The sequence below is a fragment of the Crocodylus porosus genome, unplaced genomic scaffold, assembly GCF_001723895.1.
Source record: "Crocodylus porosus isolate Cpor-Errol unplaced genomic scaffold, CroPor_comp1, whole genome shotgun sequence".
NCBI lineage: Eukaryota > Metazoa > Chordata > Crocodylia > Crocodylidae > Crocodylus > Crocodylus porosus.
The window spans coordinates 96,247,743-96,256,941 of NW_017728918.1; the positions used below are offsets into that span (position 1 = coordinate 96,247,743).

The following is a 9,199-nucleotide window of genomic DNA, read 5'->3' on the forward strand; positions in this document are numbered from 1 at the left end:
AAAGGCTCAGTTGCTTAAACAAGAAAAGCACTCTGACTCTTAAAACATTTACATCCAAACGGTTAGAGAAAGTTTTTGAATAATCCAGAGCTGACATTCATTACAGAAAGTATCTCATAAAGCTAAAGCAAATGGATCTGGGAAAGGTGATTAAGAATTCCCAATGAAGGAGAATCTACTTATTTGATAGGACTATGTGAAGTCAACACAGTACCACATGGTCTCAACTGCTGGGTTCTCTCCCAGATGCATATATATGTGGCAAAGTACTCAAAAGGAAACAGTTGGCTAGGCAGACATATAGACAAACTTTCAAGCTGCTAAAGCTTGTGGGGCACATGATGCGGACAACATAAAAATTTAGGATTCCACAGAGAAAAAGCAAAACAAAAAAAATCAGATATGGCTCTTATAATGTATACTTATAAAGCAGAGGAGAGAAAAATATGGTCCACGGGACCCCTAAAACATTTAGAAAATATTTATCTACTCCTGGCCGCCTGTCAGAGATGACAATGTCTGTTACTATTTGTCATTTTTCTATAATCCATTTTTATTTTTTGATGCTTCTACTGCATATGTTAGTTTCTTGAATAGTTAATAAATACTGTAATTATATTTATTCATTTACATTTAACTTGCAAGGTTAAAAAATGGGCCTACACACTGTTTTCCCCTTTCTGGTCCCAACTACAAGGGCGGCTCACTGGAAAACCGATACGATCAGAAAAATCAAGGAAGTAAAAGCTGAGCAACTGAGAATAGTATCTGTAAAGTGACTAAACATATAAGTCTTTGTTAATATAACTGGAATGGCTACCTAAGTTGGAAAAAAAATAAGCCTGTGTTAAAGACTTACCTTCTTTGAATTATCAAAATAGGGGTTGGAATTCAGAGTAAACATCTCAGATATTAAGACCTGAGAAGACCAAAACCTAGCATTTCTGACAACTTTAACATTTAAAAACTCATTAGGAAAGAGAAAAGTGCTAAAACACTCCAAACCAAATTTTAAAAAAATCCTCTGCTAATCACTTCTAAGGATATGAGTTGTCAAATCACCTTTCTGACACTACTTTGAAGACTGAGTCTAGTAGGCATAGAACCATTAATACATCATTCATTATACATCATTCTGCCCCAGAATTTTTCTCATTCAGAAGCAAATCAGAGACTAGGCTGTCAAGTCAGGCATCATCATGTAATGGCTGAACACTAAAGACAGCTTCAAAACCACAACAAAATCCAGCTATAATATTTAAGACAAAGTTTTAAAAATAAAGCTATACACATTAACATATAATGCATAAGGTCATGCTGGAGGAAGTAGACAAAGAACTTTTTCTCTCCACCCTCATTTTTTTCAATATTTGCTTCCTTAGCTTTATTTGTACATTAATATCGACATTCAGTTACATATTGTCACTTATTTTTCTATATTACAACCTCTCACGGTACAGAAAATAGCTTTGTATAAATAATTTATTATAAAAGGAGACCTACACTAACATGCTCCTTCCACTGTACGAGAAAAGAATTAAGTTACGAAAAGGGATTCTTTTGTTCTTGCAGAACATAGCTCTATGAATTATTATAATTTTAATATATTATTACGAAATAGTAAATTTACCACAGTGAAAAGAAAATATGAGCTGCACCTAACTGTGTAACAGTGGATGTCTTTACATGTGCTGTCTAAGAGCCAGTCTCAATAAGAGCCCCGCAGTGTCTCATGTATTCAGCATCCTGCACTTCAAAATGGTGGCAGGGGCATGTCCCGGGGAGCGGGGTGACACCGACTACTCACCCACAGCCCAGAACAATGCTCCCGGGGAATCCACGTGGCTGGTGAGCTGTTTCTTTATGCAGCTGCGGCCGGCCGGTGATGTCAGCACCAGATGCCGGCCGGTGAAGATAAAAATGGTGGTGGCTGCGGCGGAGGCCCTAGGGAGGAGCTGCTACAGGTGCCGTGGGAGAAGCAGTCCCGGGGGAGCATCCTGAGGGGGCTGGAGAGCCAGAGCGAGGAGCATCGGGGAGAAAAATACCCTGTCAGTATCCGGCATCGGACGCCGAGGAAGTGAGCGCAGGCCTGGACAAAAGAGAGCAGAGGCAGCCACGAGGACCTTGCAAGACCCAGGTGGAGTTGGACAGGTGGGGAGTGGAGGACGGCATGCTGGCAGGCAAGAGCTCAAGAGGACCCAGATGAAGGGTCATGATCGGGGCGGGGTCACTGCCCAAGTCCTGGAGGCTAAGCGGGAACGGGCTTGTGCTTAGGGGACTAGGTGAAGTAAGTTACATGGGGAGCGGCGAGTAGCACTGTTGTCAGGGCTGTAGGTGATTGTCCCTACGTTGGGGAAGTCTGGGGAAAGCACCTGGGGTACTAGGCATAAGAAAACCAGAGAACCGGTCCCAGAGATACCCCTTTGGGGAGCAGGGTTAGCAGCAAGCCTTGCCAGGAGTGTGCATGACCCGACCCCACAAGGTGACAGTACGCAAGTGGGATAAACTGGATCTGCTAGAGAGACCTCAAGACATCGCTAAGGCGGCCCGACAAAGGTGGCGTGAGGCCAGGGTGCAGGGGTGGTGGAGCCCCGTGTACAACCGCCGGGTTGGACCCAGGCATCGAGGTACCTGCCAGGTGACCCTGCCATTGTGGAACATCAAGACATGGCAGGCGAGAGCAGGATTGTCGACACGGAAGGGAGAGATGCCTCAACGTTTCTAAAGGGCCTGGACACGGAGTAACACCTGGCGGGAACATCAGAGCCACATCCACATGGATAGAGAAAGCCCGGCGGGCACAGGGCACTTTAACTAAAGCTCATTCAATGAGCTTTAAAGCACCCCGCTGGTATTTTGAAGCATGAGGATGCTGAATATGCGAGATGAGGAGGCTGCTGGAGCATATTAATTAGCATGCTCCAACAGACTTGATTAATTAAGTCTGCTTTAATGCGCTGTAATTACAGCGCGGCAGAGCAGTGTCCTTGCACGTATATAGGCATCCAGCATCTCCGAAGGAGGATTCTTTGTAAATAACACAGGGAAAGAAAGAAATCAGCAAACCAGGTGTCCAATTCATGTGCCCTTTGGTTTTGTCATAGCCTTAGTCTTCTAGTCATTGAGGAATTGGGTTTTACCCTTCTGAAGCAGGTATGTCTTTACAGAGTAAGGTACTGTGAAGTGGAAAGCTTCACTACTTACCAGAGTGCTTTGATTCACCTCCTCATAACTTGCTGCCATGAGCTAGCAATTAGAATTATGTCCTTTTGCAATAGTTAGCTTTTTAATTACCTCCAGTGTAGTTTAAGGTAGGGCTGCTTAAACAGTCTGGAAATTTGGCTGGCGGTGAGGGAGTGGTGTCAATTAATGCTGCAAATGCTTCCCTACCACTGAATTTCCAAGCCCTGTGGGCTAGATAACAGGTGCTGTGTGCATGGCAGGGCCAGCACGCACAGGGCTGGGATAGTAGGCCTGATCCAGCATAAACGGGGCCAGGGCAGTGGGCCTGATCTGACACATGCAGGGTCAGGGCCTGGGTAGTGGGCCTGATCCAGTGTGTGTGAGCTGGAGCATAGGGCCCAATCTGGTATTCACAGGGTCAGGGTTGCAATCCAATTTGGGAGGTATGCTGGATACAGCCTGCAAGCCAACCCTGCACTATTTCTCCAGTTGAGACAGGGCCAAACGTTTGGGCATGATTGGTTTAAGGCGTTTAATACGCTAATATAATCATGTTTGTTCCCTACACCTGCTTGTTTTATTAAGGCTTATAGTTCAGGCACTGAACTCCTCTCATGAAATTAGAGTAAACTATCCTCTATCCTGGTGTGCAACAGACCAAGTTGTAAGCAGTCTTTCAGCATGAATCTGCATTAGTGTTGCTATGCAACTGAAGGCTCAAGTGCCTTTAGGGGCAACATTCATCTTGCACGCACCAAATTTCACTGCATTCTTCAGTAGCTCAGGATAAAGAGACAAGGCTGAGAGTAGGTTTGGTGTCTCCAGCCAGAGCATACTGATGTTAAGTGAAGAAATACTCCTGAGTACACACTTGCAGGCATCTTTTAGGATGCATAATTTTGACTAATTTAAATAGGACTCTGGAACGCTACTGAAAAAGAGATACAGCTTGATTGAAAGAGCAAGGACAAATGTTTAATTAAGAACAAGGCTTCAACAGCAAAATCTCAAGCATCTTTCACCACCAGCAGCTGACATTTTGCTCAGCTGTGGTGCATTTGGCTAGAACAGCTCACAGGAAAGTGACTCCTGGCATGAACTCATTAACACATTAACTTTAATTAAGCAAGCAATGTCATACCCCAGCAGTCACCGGGGCTTCCTCCCAAGATGAAACTAGACATGTTTAGCTAAAAGAATTGGAGACGCTGCCACAGCAGATTGACCAGCTGGCTATGGTTATGCTGATCTAGACTTGCAAATACGCTAAACAGGGCTGTGACCCCCAGCACATGTAAGCTAATTGATACAGAATATCATAGCATTACATGCACTGATTGTGGTTCCCGCCAACTGCAGTATAAACTACAGATTATGCCTCTCTTTAGTGTGTAGCATACTCTTGCTAAAAGCACTAAATTTTTGTTTCGTAGATGTGCAAATCATCGATTGGCTTTACTAGCTTATTTTGCAGGTGATGAAATAAGGCGTGGATGAGCTTTTGAAACAAACCAAACCTCAAGGTAAGAAATATTTGAGAGAAATACTGGTTAAAGAAATCTGCCAGAGAAGTCTGCAATCAAACCAATGTCTGTCTTTTGTCTGGCCTGCCCCTCTGGATGGATGAAAAAATTGTTGAGTAACAATGTTTGATCAGTTTATGGTTTAATCTTCCATAATCCAGTGTTGAATCCAAGATCACTTATAATATCTGAAACAGCACACAGGATCACAATGCATGCGGTGTTGTAGATTAAAGGGTTCGTGGTCAGACCACAGAGTCTAAAGGGTATATTTAACTCATTCAGGAGTTTTGTACACAGTTTTAAAACATTGTTCACTAGTGAGAGCTGTTCTTTCTTGTCTGGCTTCCTCTCCATCCTTAGGCATAAGCTTATCTGCTCAGTGAGCAGGATTGAAGTATTGCTGTATTTCTTATTGGTTTCAGACCCCAGTGAAGACAGGCGATGTAAAAAGAGGAGGAGGGCTGCTTCCCAGATAAGGAACTCCCAGTTGTAAGCAGCATTCAGGAATGTTTTGTGACCTTTTAGAATTTGTGCACAACATATAAAAGCAATTGAAACAGCCAGTAAAAAAACAGATGATACAACTATGTCCGCAGATCGCTGGAGCCCTTGCCTCCTAAGACAGGAGCGAAGGGACAACCACATCTTAATATTTTTCACCTTCTTGAGCCTGAAGTGGGGGATTTTATATTTCCTGGCTTTCCGAGCTGATGTGGTGTGGCTAAAAAGCTTGGCAAACAAAAATTGCTGTTTGTAAGTTCTCTCAGCAACACACATCATGAAGAAAAATATCCAGGTGAGGCACAGACGCTCGAGGAAGTTAATCACAGACAAGACAATGACAGGGGTAATAATAGGTCCCCCACAGAAGAAATTTAACAGTTCCTCTGCAGAAACAGATTGCAGCTCCTCAAAGTTCTTTGTATGGAAGATTCGGTAGAGGGAAGGAAGAAATGCTAACCCTATTGTGATAATGTTTCCAAGAATCTGATAGCCCACTCCCTGTTGATAGTCATTAACCTTGCTCATGATTATGCCACTGATTTCCAACACAGACATATCCACCTTCTTGTATTCATTCCCTTCCCAGATTAGAGTGCTCACTTTTGCAGATACAGGGCTTGTATTCTGAAGCCAGAACAAACTGTTTTGTTGGAAAACATCATCTTTCAAGTCCCGTTTATTTCCTCTTGCGTTAGCTGCTTCACTGTCACTAGTGTATGAGGAACGGCATTCTGAACCATGAAGTAGGTCATCCCAAAGCATGTCCTCCATCTCTGAATCATAGTGGGTGCTCTCCAAGTCCCTCTGGGACACACTGCAGCTCCGGGACCCAGAACTGAAACAAGATCTTGTCTCCTGATCTAAGCCTGCTGATTCTAGTTCAGATTCTACCACACTGTTAGACCCTCTGGTATCTTTAATGGTTTGCTTAACTTGTGAGACTGGCTGATTTAGAGAAATAAGAGGCTTCTTGTTCTTATCTTCATTGTCACTGGACATACCTTCTATGCTTCTGAGTAATAAAGTTCTCTGTGCCACAGCTTCAGCATCTTCACCACTTGATAGCTCATCAGATGTGCCACCCAGGTGCACACTGCCATCCCAATGTTTCTTTTCCTCATCTGAAAGTTTTTCTTTTTCTTCCAAGTGTTGTGGCATATATTTGGATCTGGAATGCCTGTGTTTAATGTCACTATGCCCAGAACTTGCACTATTTTCTGTTTCAGTCCCATTTTCAGCTACCAGTTTCACCCTCCTGAAACTCCTTTGGAAGACCAGGCCAAACAAACTATTGATAAGGGACAGAAGTTCTGATTGCTCTTCTCCTTCAACGGCTTTATCAGAAGAGGAACTGCCAGAAACACCGTACCCATCCGCACTTGCCAATTTGTTTAATTTTCTCCTCCTGTTGCTGCTGGTGATTCTGTGGTTTCCGGAGGGCTTGTGTTTCTCAGTAGATGCTATCTGACAATGAACAGTTCCTGTCAGTAGCATAAGGCACACTGATCCAATGATTTCACTTGCACTCACAACAGGTTTCAGGAAATACAACACAACTGCAAGCACTTGCATAAGATAAAGCACCAGAAGCCACACAAAAATATGCTGGGATGTAACTTGTATCCACCAATGGCTGAAAAGTGGAAAAAACATAATCCGCACAATCCCTTTGCTAGTGCAGCCAGTTAACGATGTCCATGGGCTTGCAGGTTTGTCTCTGGCAAATGTGGAACCTTTGATGAGATCAACATCTATTAGGTCTGGTTGCCTGTAGCCTTTCTTTTTGGGTTTATTATTGAAGCCCTTGATCTTACTCTGCTCCAGTGACTTCTCCCAGATCTGCTGGTTGTAGGCCCCAATCTTGTTCTGGTACCATGAGATGGCATCCCTACTGCTGGTGGCCATTGGGCTGGACTGCAGGAGGCAGGTGCACTCTGCTGGGGCCAGCCACGATGACCTGCTTGGGGTAAGCAGCTACCACGCCACCCTGCCTGGCTGCTCTTACCCTGAACTCAGCCCCACTGTAGCCTGGGGCCACTTGCTGCTGCCCTGAATGCTCCCTCAGGGGTGTGCTGTAACCAGAGATGGCAGCCCAACACCAGAATGTGCTGTGTTGCTCCTTGACAGTGCATTCTAATATTTGCATGTATGTGGAAACAATCCAAGGTTCTAATGGTGTGTGCTCCTTATGGAATGCACTGTATGCATGCCCTGTCCCCCATGATGCTGCGCCCCCAGGAGAATGAAAAATTTTAAGCAGACATCCCAAAAAGCTGAGCTGAAAATCTGCCAATGATTTTTTTTTTATTGGTGCCATTGATACAGATAAACACATCAAGATGCTCCACTGAACTGAAACCTTTGACTGGCATCAGTAGGCTTTTGACTGACTAATGATAAAAAAAAAACAAACAACCAACTTCCCACCCCCAAACACCACTATAGCCCCTGCACTGACCTGAAATCTGTGACTGATATCAACAGGCTTGTGATTGACTAATAAGAATAATAAAAAACACCTCCCCCCCATCCCCAAACAGCACTATAGCCCCTTCACAAGATCATCCCACTGTACTGGGCCTTGGTGAAGCTGCAGCTGAAATACTGCATCCAATTCTGGGCTCCACAATTCAAGAAGGATGTGGAGAAGCTTGAGTGAGTCCAGACAGCCATGTGCATGATCAGAGGGCAAGAGAACGGGTCTCATATGATGAGAGGCTGAGAGCCATGAGACTCTTCAGCCTGGAACAGCGCAGGCTCTGGGGTTACCTGGTGGCAGCCTATAAGTATATAAGGGGTGTGCATCAGGACCTGGGGGAATGCTTGTTCACCAGAGCGCCCCAAGGGATGACAAGGTCCAATGATCACAAACTCCTCCAAGACTGTTTTAGGCTGGACATAAGGAAAAAGTGCTTTACTGTCTGAGCCCCCAAGGGCTGCAAGAGACTCCCTCCAGAAGTGGTAGAAGCACCTACTCTGGGCTCTTTTAAGAAACATTTGGACGCTTATCTTTCTGGGATCCTTTGATCCTAGCTGACTTCCTGCCCCTGGGGCAGGGGGTTGGACTTGATGATCTTGCAAGGTCCCTTCCAGCCCTAAAGTCTGAAATCTATGAAGATGCACAGTATACAACTACCATTAAAATCCAATTATAACAAACACTTGCCCATTTATTTTAAGCAGTGCCCAATGGTCAGGGAGGAATAGTAATTTTTCATTTAAATTTGTTGGGATCATAACCCCAGGACTCCCCTCTCCTAGCTGAGACATGATTTAGACCAGGGATTAGTATTCTATTATGAGCGGTGGCAGGGCTGCCAATTCCCCTGAACATTGAAGACCCTCCCCTTGTATTGCCCAAGCCTTCTGATGCCTCCTTCACCACATCTCACTGCTTCCGCCCTCTGTGCCACATGCAACCAATTCCCATCCCCACTGGCAGTTGGAAAAGGTAGATCCAGTTGCAAGATTAAGCAATGCCTGCTGCGGGGGATGACAGAAAGCAGCTGGGAGAGTTGTGGTACTGGGGCACTGCAGAGGTCTTTCGTGACACAGAGCAGGGTGTTACCTGTCAGCTCCATGTTCTTGGGGAACCCTGATACAGGACACAGACTGTCCAACTCACAAAGACTCACCCCCCCCCAACCTAAACAGAAAACCTGAAGCAGAGACTGCAGTAAATTCTGGGATCAACGAAGCAGAGGAGTACTGCATGATGGGGAAGCTGTGTTCCAAATGCTAATCGACCCTTACACCCAGCTCAGCATGCATCAGACCAGTTCTAATCTGGATTTACAAAGGACTTCCCCCCCACCCCCAACACACACACAACTCTAAGCAAAAGTAAGTTTAATAGGCTTCTCAAGCCGTACATTCCCTGGTCCCACTATGAGAGGCCTATATAAACTTAATTGGCTAAAACTCGGTTGCCGGGTTAGGGAATGCTGAGGCAATAGACCGAGTCAGAGGGGGTATGGGCAACATTT

At 44.8% G+C, this 9,199-nt stretch overlaps 1 protein-coding gene and 1 pseudogene across 1 annotated transcript in view; both read right to left on the reverse strand.

Moving 5' to 3' along the window:
• The window catches only part of MAN1A1 (mannosidase alpha class 1A member 1), a 198,772-nt gene that overhangs the window by 82,263 nt on the left and 107,310 nt on the right, over positions 1 to 9,199 (reverse strand). The window lies entirely within an intron of this gene.
• Positions 4,419 to 7,284, reverse strand: LOC109311974 (annotated as a pseudogene).